Source organism: Amphibalanus amphitrite, unplaced genomic scaffold, assembly GCF_019059575.1.
Source record: "Amphibalanus amphitrite isolate SeventyFive unplaced genomic scaffold, NRLGWU_Aamphi_draft 000173F_arrow, whole genome shotgun sequence".
NCBI lineage: Eukaryota > Metazoa > Arthropoda > Thecostraca > Balanomorpha > Balanidae > Amphibalanus > Amphibalanus amphitrite.
The window spans coordinates 54,579-76,340 of NW_024881668.1; positions in this window are offsets into that span (position 1 = coordinate 54,579).

Here is a 21,762-nt window from a genome sequence, read left to right on the forward strand (position 1 = left end):
AATTTTAACGAGTTTAAGGTCGAAGGTAACCCTCGGAGCCTCCGTCATTTTGCGCTGCAAATGTCACGGGTGCGTCATAACTGGTAGCAATGCCCGCTCAATTCAGTTGGGGAAACTACGAGGCGAAGATCGAAAAATTGATCGGTCAATAGGGCTGTTCACGACGTCGGTTTGTCCCGTTTAATAAACCGTAAACATGTTTATTTTTTTTAAGGACCAATCAGCGTCGACCTGATCCTGACGTCACAGCTCGTCAATGACGTCAGACCGCCGTAAAGCGTAAATGCGGTTGATGCCTCAGAGCATCAACATTGTGTGTAAACGCGTTTATCTGACAATGATGGCGATGTGCGGCAAACTCGTGAAGCGAGTTAGGTATGAGTTAGGAAATTTGAATTCGGACAGTTCAGGGGCTGGTAGGTGGGTGAATGAGTTTCAAAATAACCCTGCACGGGTTGCAGAGGACTGGAATGGTAGGTTTTATTATATCATTGTAATTAAGACCTATTTTGAGCATCATTCTCTGCTAACCAGCGTCCAGCGTCGTTGGTATTTTGTGATGAAAACTGTCCTTATTCTTAGTCAGGGGAAGGAGGCCCAATTTTGGGCCGAATAACGCAAAATTGGGTAGAGCTTAGCAAAGGGCGGTTTCTGAGACAAAAATGACTGCTGAACCCGAATCTGACCGGTGCGCACCTCTAACTAATGATGCACCACTTCCAGAGCACGTGCAACTGCGTGGTTCTTCTTTTTTGAAGAATGGTACCCTTTTTATTTATTTTCAAATAAAATTAGTCGTTTAGTTGTGTTGTATTCCAAAACTTAAATATTATAGCCAAAATTCATTGCATAAATGAAAATCCTAGCTAACGCATATCGCAGACAATCTATGACGTCACTGTGACGTCATTTATTCATAAACTGACGGGAAAATGAGGTGTGACAACAAAACATTTAACTTTATTCACAGGATACGCTCATTAGCGGGTTCAAAATGCATTGAGCATGCTCAGAAAATATCTCCCCGTTGCAAAAAGTAAAAATCGTCTGGATGGAGGTACCATTTTGGCCTACAGGGGGCGAAATCCGTGGAGTGTGCGTTTTTACCCCAAATAGTTTTTGTGCAATAACTTTTGATACAATGCTTGCATGTCGTCCGTTTTACCATCGTTGTGATTCTCTCACCGAGACACATCGAATAGTATGCAAATTGACTTCAATTGGTTAAGGTTATATTTTACCACAGTTCATGAGCTCAGGTCGATTATCACACTAGTGAAGGTTATGACCTGACTGGAAATGATCATGTAGTTTACCAATCGCTTTGGATTATCAAGATAATCGCATGGAAAATGCTTTCATTGTTCTTATTTGGTTTGATCAAAAGCTATAGCTGAAAAATTGCTGATGACGTTTTCAGGACGTCACATGACAAAATTCAAAGGTAGGTATAGAAGTCGTTCATATATGTATTGGCGCCGCAAAGCATTCGTACCGCATGCAGTATGCTTGCGAGATTTTAGAATTAGATGTGTGCTTAACAGGCGTAGTTTTAGTTTATTACGTTGGCATACGCCTACCTAATAAGGTGGGCGTAAATTTCGTCACAGAGAGTTTCACATGTGTTATGTCCCAAGTTCTTATCAATGTCTTGTGGTTATTCATGTTCTTAGACGTCACATACCCGAGCATTGAAAAACACGTAAAAACTAACCGGAGAGAATTTGATTCTAGTTGGTTTTATTTATCTCTTCTGGTAAACATACACACACACGCACAGGCGAACACACATAATGTACCACGGCTACTATCAGGAGGCGTTCGGCTGCCGGCCGCCGGCACGGTGACTCTGTGCACCCTGGGCGGTGGCCCTCGCCCAGAATGTCTGTCTCGTCCATCCAGCGGACGCGTCTCGTCGTAATGATACAATATGTTCCGTCCCATTCTGTACAGTACACGGCATACGCACATAGGTAGTATCCCGAGTGCTTGGCACCGCCGTTAAGTTGTACGACGCCAACCAGCCGGTACGTGAAGTCGCCGGCCACTGGCCAGGTCGACGGAGCAGAGCGACTGGTCGTTCGCGACGCAGGACTCGGATAGATGCGCCTGTTCCGATGCGTCAGCCGGCTCTCCCTTCTTCTTCCGCGCACTGCCGGCCGTGCCCTAGGGCGCGGCAGACCGGGGCTGGCCCACAGGTGGCGTGGTCCGCCCCACTCGGTCGAGGAACTCCGTGACGTATTTAGCCGGCCCCGAGAGCACATCCTAGAGCAGGGGTCGGCAAATGGTGGGGCATGCCCCCTTTGGGGGTAATGGAGCCCCTCGGCGCGGGGTAATGGGGGCCTCTGAGAAAGCCTTATCTTAGAATTAATGTCTCCCTTGATGGGACAGACATCACGCCTGTTTGGTCTCAGGGTTCAAAGATCGAACACTAACCGTCGCCCCTCTATTGGCGTTTTCATAACAGCTAACGTAAACGGGGAGGGGCCGGTCGGACCCCAGCCTCTCGGCCTCTGAAATCTGAACTGGAGCTTTGCGGTAGAAAAATGAGCGTGCAACCCGTGACGATAGGAAGACGCTGCTACCCAATTTTAACCTTCGCACTTATAGGGGACCCCCCCTTTTCCTCGGGTTTTCGCGAATAACTCGCGCAAAAAGCGGCCGATCGCGATGACATTTTCAGTACAGGTTTATCAATTTTATACATCGTAGCTAGAATTTCGCAACCATTTGAACATATACCAAGTAATTTTGGTGCCTTTGTAACATGTTACGAAGCTGTCAGTGGTTGTTGATGCCTATTGCCTACTATAAATACCCGACAGGACGCCTATTGGTTGACCTGACCTGACCCGACCTGGCCTAAATGCACGAAGACATCTGTGATCAAAACTTAGATAAAATTCGTGATCAGTACCCCGACAAACTCCACAACATCCTCACTTTACAAAGTTCTGACAGGTCTCGATTTTCCGACTTTTTGGGTCATTGAGCCGACCTGGAAGGTCAATCGATGACCTAAGACCTTAAAATCGCGTATCATCAGCTTCCTCTCGTCACGGGCACACGCTCGTTTTTTCCGCGAAGCTCATGCTTGATCAGGGGCCGAACGACAAAGAGGGGTCCAACGAATTTCTCCCCCCATAAATTAGCGGCTGGCAAAACACCAATACGGGTGACGGTTAACTTCCTTGGCCATTGGGTGACTTAAGACTTTCAAAGGGTCAATGACAATTGTGTAGTAGATCAGAACCCGCTGTACCTTCTAGAATTGAAATTTTATGACATTCCATGACCTCAAGAAACAACTGCCTAACAAGTCAACAGTTATTTCTGTCAATGTTTGACATGTTTTATGGCAGATAAAAAATGATCGGCTCGAGGGTAAAATTGTGTTGTGATCCGACGTTTTTACGTAATAATACCCGAAATACCCAAAGAGTCACGGAAAGGTATGACATTTCAGTGAGCTCGGTTGTGTATGCAATGGTGTCTGATAGGGTGGGGGTAATGGCCCTGCCTGGCACCCGAAAAGGGGGCACGACCCCGGAGGGCCTGCCGACCGCTGTCCTAGAGGCTGGGGAGCGGCCCCCAGAGCCGGGTTCGCGTTCTTGGGCGGCCGGGCACTCGCATAGCAGGTGTGCGACCGTGTCCTCTTCGCCGCACTGTCCGCAGAGAGGGCTGGTGGCCACGACAATCCTGAAGAGTGTGGCCCGGACCAGGGGTGAGCAGCCGTTGCGGATCTGCGAGACAATGGTCTGCCCCATCGGTCGAGGTCGTCGTGGCCAGGGGTGTTCTCCAGATGTGGGTGATGCTTGGAGTGATCGAGGTTGAGCAGGCCGGCCAGTGTCTGATGGCGATGCGCGCACAGGCCAGATCAACTGGGATCCGACGCTGGTCGCCTGATGTCGCCGCGATGTTTGCTAGGCGCTCCGCTTCTTCATTACCCTCGACCCCCGCGTGGCCCGGGATCCACTGGAGACTGATAGCTCTGCCCCCGGCCGCGGCAGAGTGCAGGAGAGCCCAGATGCCCTGTGTCAGGGCCGATTCCTGCGCTGCCGGGCCTCGGCTGAGCAATTGGAGGCCGGACAGGGAGTCCGAGCAGAGCAGGACAGACCGAATGGCAGCGAGAGATGGCTCCGGCAGTCCCAGGAAACATTTTAACGCCTCCGCCATCGCCGCCAGCTCCGCCTGCATGCTGCTGCATACGACTTCTGCCGGTACGGTACATTCGATCTTGCGCCCCTCACGGTGCAGTTCGAGGAGGGCTCCTCCGCCGCCTTTCTTGGTACCGTCTAGGGCAGAGCCATCAGACCAGATTGTGAGGTCTGGATTTGGGTACGCAGCCAGGGCCTCCAGGGCTGCAGCCTTCCGTAATTCTGGTGGGTCAGTCCTCTTGGTAGGTTTCGGAAGCTTCAAACCGAAGTAGACGTTGGTGTTGTACTGCTTCCACGGTGGTTCTGGTGCAGTGTTTGTGGGGCTACGGGCACTCCACCCAGTCCAGCTTCCCCGCACACCCACTTCCCCACTCGTCGGAAACAGGGTCGATGCTGGAGGCCAGCAACGACCTCATCTGGCGGCGACGGCGCCGGCACTCTCACCTCCTGGGCTTCCTGTTTCTTCCGCATCCAATGGAGGTGGGCTCTGTACTGCAGTCTAGGTGGCGGTGTCTTATCAATGAGCTTCCGAGCGGGATCGTCCGGCGGGAGTCGCGTCAGGCGTCCATACTCCCGGCCTGCCAGCTCCTTGGCCCTTACTGCCAGCTCCGGCTCTCCTTTCTCCAGCAGCCGCATACTGGTACTATTCAATCTCTTTTGGACTCAGACGGGCGAGTCGGGAGAGCTCCATAACTTACGTCGTGCCCGTCATCATCAATCTGCAGCTTTGTCTAAAACGGTTCCATGTGTGCACCAAGAGCATCTGATAGTGTCGAGCCGCATGCATGTTGAAGGTGTCACCAAGCTTCAACTTTATAGGGCAATCACGAATCCATGCTCCTTTGATACAAATGAATTTTCACTTGCAATGTAGTCCCAAGAAAATGTACTTCACACAAAACAGGTTTACGAGGAGGCATTCGGTTGTCAGATCATTTTTGTTATTTGTAGGTACTGTTTTGTTCCTGCATCGTCTATCGTGTGGTCTCGCTTCGATCTTAGATTGTTTTCCTCAAATATCCAAGATATTTCACCTTCTTACAAGGGTGGTTTTTGCTCTTTTTCATAAACCACAGCTGTTTATTTTCCGTTTCCCAGTCTTCAGCACAAGCACAATTCTGGGTCAATTCTTTATCGCTTGCCAAACGCGCGTAACGAATAGGCTGAACCCACGCTGACTTTCCGTTATTCATAGGAATGAATATTTACTTGAAATATAAAAAATATACAATTTGAACTAAAAATAAGACCAAAGGAACGATGTTTAGTCAATTCAACGCCAACAGCATTTTGATTTAAATGCCGTCGCAGCGCCAGAACACGGTAAAAATGATATAAAAATATCCTGTTTCACGTGATTTATCAATCTGCTGTACTACTTCATCCAGTTTGACCAAATCTGTCAGGTGGTGACTTGGACTGTCACGTTCTCAACGTGACTCACATGTACCTCTGGAAAAACGATTTTAGCATGATCCGACTCAGAAATGTTCATAGATCATGTTTGCTTATTTTCCCTTCTCTGATTTGCATACGACGGGAATAAAGTTAAATGATTTAAGGACAAGACGACTTTTTCAATTCATTCATAGGTAAATGACGTCACGGTGACATCATCGGCTGCTCGAACATTGCAAAACTTCAGCTTTCAATTACGCCATGTGTTCTTAGCACAGGGACAAAATCTCAAAACAATATCTCACATATCAACGACGTTACACTACAATTCATCAAAAAGGTACCATTCTCCAAAAAAGATGAACCACGCAGTTGCACGTGCTCTGGAAGTGGTGCAACATTAGTTAGAGATGCGCACCGGTCAGATTCGGGTTCAGCGGTCATTTTTGTCCCAGAAACCACCCTTTTCTAAGCTCTACCCAATTTTGCGTTATTCGGCCCAAAATTGGGCCTCCTTCCCCTGACTATCTCGCAATATGTCATGATATGAGACATATTTTATCTTTTCTTTGCACCTTTTACAGTATCGTCTCAACTGCTTATTAGTTGTCACTGTTTGAGTAAACACTTGTGTTTCATAAACGTAAACACCATGTGACGTCACAGCCGGGAACGTGCCCCGAGGGCAGTTTATGTAAACCACATAAACCGACGTCGTGAACAGCCCTAAAAAATATACTTTTGATGACCATATCAGTTGGGAAAACTACGAGGAGCCAAACAAAAATTGGATCAGCCAATCAATGGCTGGAGTGGGCTGTGTGATGACCATATATCATGTCATAAAATCAGACTTTAAAATAAGGCATAAGGATGTTTTTTAACCACACAAGGCCTACACTCACTCTGTGCACATTTAACTGGCGGCTGTAAATCGCAGGGTGCCGAAATTCGGCGTTAGCGATTTTGCGCCGAAATTTCTGCATGATTTTCGCTGAAAGTTGGGTGTCTATTTGCACCAAAATTAAGCCACTTCTACATAAAGCATGTGTGCACATCTACCAACCAAGGTTATATCAACCAGGCAGAGCATTCTGGGCCCAAGCGTCTGAATTAGTTGATGTTTCTATGGAAACTCAATTCCACAATGCGTGTAGTGTGCACCAATAGTGTCATACCGTGAAACAAGGCCCGGGACGGAAGTTCCAGGGCCACAAAAATTTGCAGAGCTGTGCGTTTTAGACTGGCGGGCACCAGCGAGGGCCAGGTAGTAGAGAAGCACATGCTCCGGCGCGTCAGCCTCTTCTTGGCACATTGTGCACAGTGCCGCAGGGCATCGCTTGTTCGGCCACTGTTGACATGCCGCGGAGAGGAGACGGGCGATTTAGTGCAGCAGGTACTGGAATGTGCGGCCCCAGTGGCCCGCCCTCATCTGGTGCACCGAAACGGCATCCTCTCGGTCGTCTCCGAGGAGGGGGGGGGGGGGGGGCTGCAGCGTGCTCCCAAAGAGTGGCTTGAATAGTGACTGAGGCCAGTTGTTGCGCCATTGACGCGAGGCCGTACAATGAAATCCCCGGGTCAGAGAGCTGGCGTCCGAGGGCAGGGCAGTCGCTTGTCTCGCCAGGTCGTCCACGCTCTAATTCCCGTCGATCCCGCAGTGGGCAGGAGCCTGGAACCCACTGCAGGATTACTTCACGATGCTCTGCGATGTTTAACAAGGTCTTCCTTACCTATCTCCGCGCCCAGGGTGGAAGCATCACCTGCAGGGCGGACGCTCCCCCGCTGAATAGACTCAGAACGGTTTGCGAGTCGGAGCACGCGACGACCGGGGCGAGGGATGTCTCGTTCCGCACCGTCTCCAGACTGCCCGCAGGGCGAAACTGATATTAGATTGACTGGTGTGTCGTAAAATTTGGTGACTGCCTTCCGCCGAAAAAATTATGCGGCCGCCCTGCACCGAAAATTTCAGTGGCCGCCATGCGCTGAATTCGGCGCATGCGAAGTTACGCCGGACGGGCCCTGAAATTTTCGGCGCAATTCCGTCACTTTGCCGGACTTATTCCGCATAAGGTGTATTTTTTCCAGTCTGGAACTGAGAACTCTCGTGGAAGCTAATCTAGGATGGAGTATCTGATTCGGTTCCAGTGATCATCCAGTCTGGTCTTGAATTGGTTGAGAGTGGATACCAGGATCACGCAAGGAACCAAATCAGAACCAAACTGAACAAACCAGAACAGAACAAACCACCTCTCATGAACTAACCAATTGCTGTCTCCCCCTGCTCCACAGCTCTCCAGGATGGATTCTCAGAAGTTCTGCCTCAAGTGGGACGGGTTCCAGGGCAGCGTCACCTCCGTGTTTGACCAGCTCCGCTCTGGAGGGGAGCTGCTGGACGTCACGCTCTGCTGTGAGGGACAGCGTGTCTGGGCCCACAGGATAATGCTGTCTGCCTGCAGTCCGTACTTCAGGGAACTGCTCAAGGTGGGTGATTGGGCTATTTACCTACTAGAGTCCGAGAGAGTCATTGGGGCTGATGACAGTGTAAATGAAATGCCAGATTGACTTATAATCATGATTGTAGTGAGTAGAGTTTATTGAGTTGAGTTCTTAACCCACTCTAGGGCTACCAAATTTTAATGTGAACATGCATTTCCATGCAATAAGTTTTGCCTGCTCGGAAGTGTCCTGATGAAACAGGGAATTGAAAATATAAAGATTAACATGACATCTATAGCAGAACTGGAGCAATGTGCACCCAATACTGCTACCTTGATTGCCATACTTATTTTTTAAATGCACTGGAAAGGAAAGCGTCATGCATTCCTTTTTCACCCTCTTGCATTGACATTTGTTGTATAATTTGGTTACAATTTGACTTAAAAACTTTCAATGCAATGATAATTGTTATTCGAATATGATAGCAGTGGCATTTAGTTATGATACTGACAAAATACCTAAAAGGCTTTGAACTTTGAAGTGTAATTGTATTTTGATTTAAAGAGTAAAAGACATGCTTTAAATCTAGAAGAGTAATGAATTTTCTTCACATGCATCCTGATTCCTGAATAACTTTAATAGCGATGTGGAACGTCAAACTAACAAATACATATGACGCTTGTTAAGTAGAACGAGAGCCGAACGTTCCTTCCGTGGGCGGTCAGGCGGGCCGAGAGTGGCGGGTCTGCGAGTCGATAAGGGTCATTTTACGCTTCTCTGGGTGGCTGCCTATGTTCTTGCAGGTAGTGGTCTTGCACCTGCAGCTCAGTGCTCACCCATAATGATACTCTATCAAGTAGTACACTCGGGGGCAGATTGATGTTCCACCACTCCCTACCCATCGGGCTCCCATGGCTCCCGCACTGGCTGCTGTCAGTGGCAGGACTGGCAGCACTGGCATTGGCAGGCAGTGCTGAGCAGTGCTGAGGGCAGGCAACACTGGCAGCAGCCACTACTGATCCGTGGGAGCCCGATGGGTAGGGAGTGGTGGAACATCAATCTGCCCCCAAGTGTACCTATAGCTGTAAAACGCTGATGCTCATTCCCCTTCCCTGGCAGGCTCGGCGGCTAATGCTCCGGGCGGGCTCCTTACCGATGACGGAGGAGGGTCCTTCTCTCCGCCGCTGAGGGAGCTCACTGAACTACCCTCTCGCCCCGCGCCATCTGCGCCGTCCTCACCGCCGGCCGATCCGACCAACGAGAACGACACAGACGCCCTCCGGCACTGCTGGCAGAGGAAACTGAAGGAGAGCGTCGCTCCCGGACTACCCGGTGAGTGCGGGCTCGAATCCAGAGCGGGGCTGAACTTTTAGGTGCGATTTTAGATTAGGTATTTAGACACCACCGCTCTAGATTACCCATATGTTTGGCCAGGTGATTAGTGGTGGTATAAAAGGCAGTTATATTTGTAGTCCACTGAACTGGGCACACCATGGTTGTTGCTGAGAGTAGAAATATGTTTGTTTGCTTGCTTTTTTAATATGCTAATATTTTACCGACGTTTTTGAAATCAAGAATTCCAGAGACTCATCTTGACCTTTTGAATTTTCAGTAGTGTGGATAATTTATAGCTAGTTCATTGTCATTGATGTGTAAATAAAATGTGCTGAATTATTTTGAGCTACATGAGGTTGGCGAGAATTACTAATCAAAGGGGTTTTTGCTACGGGCGTCTGCGACCTCCCCCGTCCTGTTCCACGGCCGCTGCTAGCGCGCTGCCAGCACACGGGTCAAACTGGGTTTCCACGGAGACATTAACAAACTCGTATCTCCAACACTGTCACAATCTGTGACGTCAGCTCGCGAAATGCGCTATCAGCGTGGTAGCAGCGTCCAGTGAAACACCGCCGGTATTGGAGTGCCTGGCGCCGCCCATGACGCCTCCCGGTGGGGCGCGCCTGGCGCCGCCGCTGCCGCGTGACCCGGGGCGGAGTCAGCGGCTGGCGGTCCAGGGACGGGCGGCGCGGCGGCCCGGCAGAGGCGTGTAGACGGCTGAGGAAAGCGGCCCTCTCCCTTGGACTTTTGAGTTTGTTCCTTCAATACTACTGATTACGGTATTCGTATTCGTGCTGAATTCAGTATTCGTTCCCAATACATTCAATGCCTGAAGTATTATGTAAATGGCTCCCGCAACATAATTATCAACCTCTTTTTTTGCGTAGCATGGTGGTTCCATACGCTCAGACTTCACCCGACGGGCGTTCCCGTCTTTTCTCCGACATATTATCATCTACATCATTTTGTTTGTCTAATATGGTGGTTTCCATTGGCCCCGCGTTTACCTGACTGACGCTTCCCTCTATTCTCCGACAGAGGGCACCTACCTGCACCAGCCGCCGTCCCGGTACCTTTTCCCCGGAGCGGAGGTGCTGGTCGATCCTGACGATTCGGACAGTGACAGAGACTCGCTGGATTCGGACCGCGGCAGTGACGATGAGGTGAGTTGGTGCGAAAGGGTGGGTTCGATTCCAGCCACGGGAAATTGTATTTTTCGGTTTTCCATATTATTTGTGTATTGTTACACTTGCATGGATCAGCGTCCTTAATTGCTTTCGTTGATATCAAATTTCGACTTCAAAGTGCGGAGCTGCTTCAAAACTGCTTTCTTTCGGCACATTGTGTCGCAACTCAGCAATAGCTTCGCATCTTATAATATTACAGGTTTCCTATAAATATTTTATATTTATAAACATCAAGGCACATCATAGGTAACCAATATTCATTCTAGGATGTGTTACCACACATCATCTCGGAGAACATCAGGGCACTAACACCGCGTCCCTTCTCTTTCTCCAGTCTCCGACTGCTGAGGGCGACCATCCGAACAACTCCACGGATACTCCGGAGACGGCAGTCACTCCCCCGCACACCGACTCCTGTCCTCCAACGCCTCCTAGACGAATTACAACCTCTGGAGCATCATCAGGAGCACCGGGAACGTCTTCTTCATCACCTGCTGAGGAGCAACCCTCGGCTACACCGGCGGTGAACCTTTCTTCGACATCTGATATCGAGATGGAGCCAGAAACGGTGGGTTCGCCGGGCTCAGCCCTGAAAAGGCCGATCAGTGAAACACTAGGTGGAGAGGAGGGGAGCGGTGTGAAGAGACCGGCGTTCGGTGGCGGAGGTGAGCCTGGCGTGTCTCCCGCCACCGCCAAAACCGCCCCCGCCCCCGCCCCCGCTGGAGACAATGGCGGCGCGCAGACTGCGTCGGAAAACACCACCGGCGCAGCTGAGGCGATCATCTAATCTACCACTTCGGGATTCGGTATCAGGGGATTCGGTAGAACACACAATGGGGATGTCAGTTCGGTGAGGGTGTTCGCTCACACCATTGCTCATAATGTTAGACAATTAACCACAGATGCTATTTTCATACAGAGTCAGCGCGATGTGCGCTAACTATTTGTGTCTAGTTGACTGATATGCTTAGACTGCAGATTGGCCGAGATAGGAAGTGCCGTGTGGAATGTGGAGTGTGGCCAGGAAGCGGAATTTGGGTACTCAATTGAAGCGATTCCTTTGATGGTGATCATGTGAGCTATTTTGGAGCTATGAGCCAACAGTGAGGTTATTTAGGACTGACATCTTTGGAGTTAAACGGAACGGAACGAGCCAGTGGCTAGCATTGGGTAGTTTTAAGCCATTGGTGAGCTAATTTGGAGCTCGGAGCTCAGGATGAGCTAATTGGAGATTTAGGAGGATGAGCTAATTTGAGCTATCCTGGAGCCCTGCGTCAGTGGTGAGCTAAGTAATCCCATCTTTTGGCGTGTAGCCGAACAGTCGCTCCCCAAATAGGTACTTCGGTTTATTCGTAACGTCTTTTTATGAAACACCAGAGGTTTCTTGTATTCAGTGCTCCTCTCCAATATTGACTCGTGTTTATGAATGAATTAACAATTTCTTTTATTAGTACGGATGATCAGTTTGATCACGATGTAGATAGACCGCAAATAGACCACGGCACCGGGCGCCCGTTGCCGACGCCGTTCAGGTGCACACCGTCACGGGCAGAGATGAGAGAACGCGGTGGTGTGGACGTAGTGGCCGCGGGTCCGGCCGTTCCGCCACCGGCACAATCGACGGCGGGCGCTCAGGACGGCCGGCCCCCGCCCGCCGTCCCTCGGAGAGAGCATTTGCCTCTCCAGGAGGAAAGCCGGCGTCTGCTTCCACGGCAGGCCCTCCAGTCTTAGAAGAGATCTGTAGGGGGGAGGCATGGGCGGGGTAAGGGCTCTCGAGTGCAAATCGCAACCAACCCAACAGACGTACCCTGTGAACCCAACAGTCTTCTTTTTTACGCTCAAAGAACTTTATCGGCGCCACTGAACTGGCGTCTGACGCAGTACGGTGGAAGTCAGCACTGTTTCATTCTTAGTGTAAATCCGGAAATGCTTGCAACAGAATGGGTGCTACTTTTCCGTGCCAGGCTGTATGCTGGCACCAGGGCCTCTTTTTCCATCATTTGGTACCAGCGATCCCTCGGTCATTGTCTGCTCTGAGAGGACTTGGCTGAGTCTGTCTCTTGAGGTGGCTCGTACGTTGACTTGTCTTTACCCCGACCGTCCGTGATTGTCATAACGGTTCGTCGGATTTACATATTTAGTGTTGGACGGTGAGCTGAAGTCCTCGTCATGTCATCTGACACACGAGTCACCAGACGTTGTGGTGGTATTCCAACTAGAACATTCAGTGTTGGCACTGTTGTAGAGAATATGTGACCCGTTGGAGGGTTGGGTTACTTGGCCGGTTAATTTTGATTTCAGTACAGTCCAAGTGAACTGGCGGATCAGCGGAACAAACCGTACGCTCCTAGGTACCCCGAATCTACGGGATGTTATCCCGTGCCGCCACTGGTGGAAAGTCCACCTCCAGGTGACAGCCGTCGAGCTGGTTTTCTGCCGGCCACCACCCGCGCACAAGGATACAAGGCACGTGGTCAGTACCACCGTCTGTAACATCACGAGATGACTTGACGTTGACCGCCGGTCCGACGGTGCTGATTTGTCCTTCTATAATAACCCGACCAAATTCACAAATTCACATCTGCACCATTACCTGGTTGTATGCCCCTCTCTTTGAACTCAAAGTACACGAGGTTGACTACGTGTGGATGTGGATGCGACGGTGACTGTTGTTGCAGTTGGCCTTTCCGGAACATCGGCGGCAGCATGGTTCCACCACCGTCCGGCACCGCCTAGCACTGTGTCCGCACTTGGAGCAGTGCCGCCACAACAGCGGGCTGGGTATCCAGGGTCTGAGCTGGAGATCTTGGAATCACGCTCGGATGGTCTCCGGGATTGCGTTTCCAATGCAGGAGAGGCGCAACCCTGGGTGCGGCTGCCCATCCTTAGAACGGAGTCGGCGTACCCCGACCACGCTCTGGGGTCGGAGGTAAGATCTCCTCAGGGACTTATGCCAGGGAATGTGCCTGTGTCAGAGCTTCCATGATATTCTGTCGGGTGGCTGGTTCGCAGGTCACCGGTTCTTCTATGAAGCGATCTAGTCGGGGCAGAGTATCTGCTTGTTCGGGGCTGAAGACGGTGATCAGGAGCGCGACAGATGACGTGGGCCTCGCAGCCTGCACCTCCTCAACCAGGGTGTGGATTTCCCCAGCGATCAGGAAGGGACTGACCCCGGAGAGAGATTCGGCCGTTTTGATGCCGAACGAGGATGCGGGTGCACCTCGTCGGTTCAGCTGCTTGACTGTCCACGGCTCACTTCGGAGGAGCGTGTCCCGCCGATGCACATGTGAAATATTGGCCCCACCAATCTTTCTGAGATAGCAGACCTGTCGGGCAGCTCAATGTCAGCCATGATCCTCCTTGGCCCTCCTTGGCTTCATTAGGCACATGATCAGCGCATCCTCTGGCTGAAGAGGACACCGTTTGCTACAGCGGGCGATAGTATAGCTCATATGCAGCGGGTCCTAGCAGGTGAAAGACAGTCATGGCCCAGCGTCCACCGGGTAGGCTGCGCTGCTTGCTCGCTGCAGCAGTGGCGGCCAGCCGGACGGCCCGCCGGCCGATACGCGGTATCGAATCGTCACATTCTCTCCGCCAAAATGTGGGAATTTACAAGTTAACACATTGAAAAGAGCAATGCCACTTGTCCTCACACAGGGACAACTCGCGAACCCTCACTTCTGGTCGCGGCACACGTTATGATCTGGCGGCCGTCGTCTGCACCCTTGTGGGAAGCTCCGGGGCGTCGACCGTCCCGTGACCCCCTGAGGAGAGGTGAGTCGGGTCCCTCCGGAGCCAGGCGGCACACTGAGCCGAGGAAGCACACATGTTGCTGTTTGTGAGTGGACTGGCGGACCAGCGGAGCAAACCGCATGCTCCTGGGTACACCGAAGTCATCCCGTGCCGCCGCTAGTGGAAAGTCCACCTCCAGGTGACAGCCGTCGAGCTGGTATTCTGCCGGCCACCACCCGCGCACAAGGATACAAGGCACGTGGTCAGTACCACCGTCTCTAACATCACGAGATGACTTGACGTTGACCGCCGGTCCGGCGGTGCTGATTTGTCCGTCTATTATAACCCGACAAAATTCCGGCATGAGCCTGCGCATTGAGCGGCGCCAGCACCAAGAGAGCGCGCGCCAGGGCCAGCGCCAGCATTCGAGCCGGTGCCGGAGGCGGCGAGGTCGGCACGGGAATCACGAGCGTCGGGATATGAATCAACAGTCCCGCCGGCAACGGAAGGGGCACTATAGTACTAAAGTACTTTTTATAGTACTATAGTACTATAGTACTGGCGTACTATACTATTTTTTATAGTACTGGCGCTCGTGGCGGCGGTACAGCGCGGGCGCCCGGACCAGGGCCGGCAACGGTGCCTGAACTCGCATCAGCACCGGAGACCAGCGCGCAGGCAGCGCCGGTGGTACCCCCTTGGGCGACGGGGTTTATTGCATCTGACTCCCGGAGGAAGCGGGAGCCGTAGAAGACTCGGCTCTTCCTCCGGACTACACGTTTTTTTGACAGGCAAGCAGGTTAACTCAATGTGACCCTTCTTGCCGCAGGCGTGGCAAGTAATCGCCACGTCCCATGTGGATTGTCCATGCTGGTGATCCATACACACATACACAAATTACATGCATGCATACATACATACATACATACATACATACATACATACAAGTAGCGTAGCCGTACCAGCATGCAGCCCCCAATCCGACCATTTATCATCAACTCGCTGCTCCTTCTATAAAGACTGTCGTGTGAGAACGGGACTGTATTTGTCAGTAATATGCGCTCTCAAGACCAGACTGTGAGGTGACCAGCCCTTACATAATACAGGGTGATTCAGAAAAGTGTCCCACATTTGTTTTCTGAATTATTTAAAAACTTGGTAACATAGACACATGTTTATTGCATCAAAAGAAGCAGCATTTCATGGAGATTTGTTTGGAAGCAGCCAGCATGGCAAAACGTGACAGGTGCAGTCAGTGGAGCACGTGCTCCAGATGGCGTCCATTTCGCGACAGGCACAGATCAGCCCTGTGCTTGACTTCTGCTACCACTCGGGCGCAGGTGGCAAGAGGAATCCTGCGGACTTCACGCCCGATGGCAGCCTTTAGATCTGAGAGGTTTTGGGGGCTGCCTTGGTAGACGCGGCTCTTCAGATACCCCCAGAGGTAGAAGTCGAGCGGCGTTAGATCCGGGGAGTGCGCCGGCCAGGGGTGCGCCGTTTTCCGGCTGATCACGCGGGCACAGAAGTGCGTCTCCAGCCACTCGAGGGCGATGTTGGAGGTGTGAGGCGTCGCACCGTCCTGCTGGAACCAGAAGAAGTTTAGCTGTGTCTGATGTTGAGCTTGTAAGCGTTTCCAGAAGCGATTGAGCGTTGTTGTGTACCGCTCTTTGGTGATGGTGGCTGTCGATCCGTCTTGGTTCTGGAACCAAATGGGTCCGATGATGCCTTTGGCGCTGAAAGCGCACCACGCCGTGACCTTTTGGCTGTGGAGTGGCTTTTCCATCACGATATCAGGTCGCTCAGCGGCCCAAATCCTGCAGTTCTGGGTGTTCACGTAGCCATCAAGGTGAAAGTGCGCTTCATCACTGAACCAAATGTTCTCCAGAAAGGCTGGATCGGATGTGCACTTTTCAGAAAACCATCTGGCAAAGCTAGACCGCTGCTCTTGATCGCTTGATGTCAACTTGTGATGAATAGTAACTTTATAGGGCGTAAGTCCAAGGTCCTTTTTAGCGATTCGCCACACAGAGCTGTAGCTACCGTTGACCTCTTGTGCGAGCTTTCGCAGTGATTTTGAGGGGTCGTCGTTGATAGCCGCCTTGACTTTTGCGATGAATTCTGAAGTTCTAGCAGAAGACTTTCTTCCACTCCGACCCTTGTTTAGGTTTCCGACCGATCCCTCTCTCAGGAGCTGTTCACAGAGTCGAAGTATTGTCTTTCTATCTGGAGTTTTCCTTGTTTGAAAATGGGCCCGAAATTTCCGTTGCGTTAAGACTATTGATTTGGTCTCCCAGTAAAACTGCACGACCTTTGCTTTTTGTTCCTTACTCAAAGGCGACATGATGAACAGTGTTCTCACCTACTTCAAATAAATTTACATTGCACGTGCTTACTTTCACAGCAAACAAAACGTGTTTTTGTCGTACCATGCGCTTTGAATTTGAAAATGAAATGTGGGACACTTTTTTGAATCACCCGGTACGAAGGACAAACACCGACAAATACATTCCTACAACGAAATTACATGATCACAAGAGTACGTCGTATCTTAACAAAACCCAAATTATATGTATAGACAAGGTGGCTGAAGGGGAGGTGGTGGGGTGCGCGCACAACCGATCGCTACCGTGACCGGTCACCGAAAGGCCGCGCCGCCGCGCCCCACCCATGGATAAAAGAGTCTGGATTGGAAACTCCGCCGGCTCACTGTGGCGCGCAGCGTAACCGGGCGACTGGCGCGCCCCTAGCGGGAAAACCCGGCTTGATAAGGAGGCGGCGGCGGGCGGCGGTATGGCGATAGGACGATAAGGCGGCGTTCTCCCATTGCTGCACGCCGCGTCTTTTAAGCTAGGCATCTGAAATTTGGCACAGCTACTTTTCAATCCTTCCTGCAGGTTGACCGAAAATGTCAAGTATCTATGACCTTCAGTTTCTGAGATTTGGCTTCACTTCCAAGGTCATATCACGGTCGTTCGTAGTGTTCCGTGTGAATTACACACACGCATTGAACCATTTTCGACCGACTTTTCGGTTCGTTCACCATGTCTGTCGTCTCGAGCATCAATAAGAGTGTACTTTGACCATATACATGAAGGTCGAGGTCAAGGTCAAACAAGGTCACCGCCCGTCACTTGCAGATGCTTTGTTACTGATCTTCAGTATTAGCTGGAATGAATAATAGGCAAGATATCAGCCGATTGAAAAGCACCGGCAATTGCTTGATCTATCAACAAATTATAATAGCTCGTTACTAAATAGTTCGAAGTACTTGTTGTCTACTTATTCCCAGAAGCAAGCATCCCATTTCAAATATCGTTCCACAAAGAAATAGTTAGGTGCCTACAATTCTCTCAGGCTCTAGAATTTTCATGATTGCTCTCTCGTCACCAGAAAGTAGCCAAACAATAACCACGCTGACTGCATTGTATTGATAATGCACATCTGTAATGATCAATCTACCTAAGGTGTTCAGTCAGCGCCACCACGTCAGCAAAAACGTACGCCTCACTGATTCGAACAAAACATATCTAGGTACACGTTGTCATTCGACGATTCACGACCCGTACGTCTTATAAGCCACGGAGCTTCAGCAGCTTGCGGGACTGCCTCCTTGGGCCGCTCTTCGCTGCAGCAGAGCTCAGCTCCCGGCAAGTGGAGTGCAGCATGAGTCGCATGTATCTCGCGGTGATACCTGTCAGCACACGCGGATGACAGCGCAGCTGGGACGCCAACACCGTAGCCGGCTTGCTAGCCAGCACACAACGGACCAACCGCTCCAGAATCTTGGTCTCGAAGAGCATAGAGCGCGCGTGCACACTGAACGACACATAACACTCCCTGACAAACTCGAACAGTTTTGTCCAGTTTTGAAGGGTTTCCTTTATCCATGCCCCACCCGCGAGGTCTCGTGCGCGAGTGACGTCATGCGCGCGCAGGTCAGCGAGCCGAGCGATAGAAGAGTTTTGGGGTAAACCTGCGGCCTCCCCCAAAACCGGCATTTTTGCCGCATGCGAAACAGGGGCCGCTGGGTTCCTGCACAGAGGATGGCCGTGACCGTACGCTCCTGGGTACTCCGAACCTACGGGATATCATCTCGTGCCGCCGCTGCTGGAAAGTCCACCTCCAGGTGACAGCCGTCGAGCTGGTCTTCTGCCGGCCACCACCCGCCCACAATGATACAAGGCACGTGGTCAGTACCGCCGTCTGTAACATCACGAGATGACTTGAGGTTGACCGCCGGTCCCGCGGTGCTGATTTGTCCGTCTATAATAACCCGACAAAATTCCAGCATGAGCTTGCGCATTGTGTGGGCCGGTAGTGCCTCTAGTAAGGTGCAGTGCCTCTAGTGCCTCTAGTGAGAATGGGCACTATTATTTGAGGTGGGTGCCCATTCTGTCTGTTACGGAGGTCCCGACATGGTGACGCTTCGCGTGAACTACAGGCCAGACCGTTGCACCTAGCGCGCTGAAATTATATAATCTATCGGCATGCGAGATCGAGCGAAACGAAAACATACATACCGTACACTCAAACAACACATGTTCACACATCATCACAGACGCAAACACACTCATGCACACAAACACCAACCCAGATACACACCCAGGTGGCCTGGTGGGCCAGGGTAGGCCCACCAGGCCCGACAAACATGGGCCCGGTTCCCGGGCACCTGCGGCAGGGCGCCCAGGACGGGACATCAGTCCTCTACAGTGCTACACTGATCAGTCCTCTACACTCATCACTTTTTCTGTAGGTCCTTGAGCTTGAGGCAGAGGGCAGTGATGTGTCGCCCACTGACCTCGCTCCATTGGAAGTCGTTTTCTTGCATCCAGTGAGTAATAGCCGTTGTCGTTGACGGAACTCCCCTCTCAAGTAGCATTTTAGCATATGCGAGCTCAGAAAGGCTCCACGGGCGGTTGGAGCTGCGCCCCCTGCCCCTGGAGGGCATAGCGGGCGCCGCGGTCAGCCGGGCGTGTATGACTTCAAAATGCTCCCTCGGTGGGGCCACGTCCGTAGCCGGAGGAGCGGGGTTTGGTGGGACCACGTCTGTAGCCGGAGGTGCGAGGCTCGGTGGGGGAGGCGAGGATTCAGCTCCTGGAGAGTCGTCTTCTTGGCGAGAGTCGTCTTCGGGTGAGTCGTGGGGGACTGGTTCTTCCGCCACGATGTCCGCCAAGACAAATGGCTCCACGCTGGAGCGGGGGTCAGGGTGGACGCCTGCCATGGCCACGAACTGCTTCACGCCCTCGATGTCCCGCTCGCGGCGGGACTCCATGTTATAATCCCGCTGAGCGGTCGGGGCCGAGTGGCGGCGGAGGCTGCAGAGGTTTTCAAACTCAGGATACGTGAGCTGCCCTGCCCGCATCTTCTCCACCGACAGGGTGTTGTGCCAGCGGCGGCTCCCCACCCCCATAATGGCCTTGAGCTCATCTGCGCCGATGCCGATGATAGCCAGCAGTTGGCGCGACTGGCCCAGTTGGGCGGGGTACCGTTGGATGGGGAAGACTTGCGGTTTTGGTGCGTCTCGGAGGTGCTTCCTCATATACTTGAGGTAGAACGCCGTCAGATCTGCTTCCGCCTTTAGGAAGAACGCAACCGCGCTTCCGTGTTGGTCCTTCGTCTTCCCGCCCATGTGCTCAACGAAGCGTCCTAGCTCCGTGTCTTCGCCTCGGCGGAACTCGTTCACTGTTACTTCCGCGAACACCTGTGTCCGTTGGCCTTGGAACAAGTTGGATAGTATGAAGAGCACTTGGGCGAAAAGCCGCGCCACTGGCTCCAGATCTTCTTGGCTCGCCGTGAACCAGTTTTCTCTTATCTCTCGGAGCCAGTGTAGACCCCGCTCTCGGACCTTGCCGGGGTCGCTCTGGTAGGATTGCACCTTCCGGTCCCGACGGGCGCGCTTCGCTTCTTTTCTGGAGTCGGCCGCCATCGTCAGCTCATAGTCAATGAGCTTGTTGAAAGCCTCGAGGTACCCCTGCCAGCGCAGCTCCAGGTCATCGGGAACCACGATGATCCGGCCCCCGATCATCTTGGTCACCCACTTGAGCGACATACACATCATATACCCGGTCGGATACTTTTCTCTCAAAAAATCCGACAGGGCGCTGCGCAACGCTTCTTGCGAGGATGTGTCCGCCATCAAGACCCGAAAGTCGAGGCTCTCCAGAGGCTTGTCGTGATCCAGGATGTTCGATGCACGTAGCAGGCGCGTCAGGTGCTGCGTGTACTGCCTTTTCGTGTGCACGTTCTTGAACGGAATGTTCATGACGCTCCATTCGGGTCTGAAGGGCCCCACCCGCTCCACAGACAAGCGATGCAGATCTTCCCGCTGTGTCACGTAGCGTGTTGGAGCTGCTTCAGACGAACCGGCAGTCTCACCGTCTTGAGTTGGGCCAGGGGGCTTCGGAACTTCTGGGCCGTTTAGCAGAGGGAGGCCAGTGGCCTGGGCGCAGGCCCACGTCCTGGCCACCAGTCGGTGCCCAGTGTTGGGTACCTTGATGAGCACTTCTCCTTGATCATCCCCTTCATGAACCTTGTTGCGTTTGAGGTGCCGGCTCAGGCACTTTCTCAGCCCGTACCCTCCGCTTCGAATCACTTCTCCGCAGGAACACGTCCGTTCCGTGTTGGAGGTCGGCGCGGACCACACTTCGATGCCCTTGATAGTCCTCATCTCCCCGGCCAGTGGGCAGTCCTGGCCGCCAGGGCACTGGGCGACATGTTTCCGCCGGTGGTCGCGCTGAACTACACGGGCGACGACAGGTTACCACAGTGCCACTGCCGTGGTCCAGCCCTCTGCAGGCAGGAAGCTGTCCACTGCAGGCGCACGTGAGGCGGCGGCGGCGGGCGCGCGTGAGGTGGCGGCGGCGGGCGCGTGTGAGGTGGCGGCGGCGGGCGCGCGTGAGGTGGCGGCGGCGGGCGCGTGTGAGGTGGCGGCAGCGGGCGCGAGTGAGGCGGCGGCGGCGGCGGCGGGCACGCCTGAGGCGGCGGCGGCTGGCGCGAGTGAGGCGGCAGCGGCGGGCGCGAATGCGGAGGCGGCGGCGGGCGCACCTGAGGCGGCGGCGGCGGTTGGCGCGCCTGAGGTGGAGGCGGCGGGCGCGCGGGAAGCGGCGGCAGTGCCCACTTCCACCCACACGTCCGTGCTACGGCCCGGTAACCCCTCCTGCATCATACGTCGCGTTGCTACTCGGGCTCCGACCGGAGGTTAACCTTTCATGTCCCAGTTGGAATCCGACCAGTCGTCCACAAAGGACGTTGATTTTACAGCTTCAGGAAGCGACATGCTGTCCGAATCATACGGATTGAACGTTGGATCCTGAACATGATCCGATACCGGGGAGGGTGGGGACGGTGGTTCTGGTGGTTCCGGAGGGGGAGGTGTATCTGGCGGGGTCAGAGGCCGCAAGACCGACTGTGGATGTCTCATCACGGGAATTGATACGAAGTAGCGGTTAAAGCACCGTACCGGTGCAGAAAAACTCACAGCGTGGCTTCAAAGGCGAGACAGGAGCGTCACACCGCAC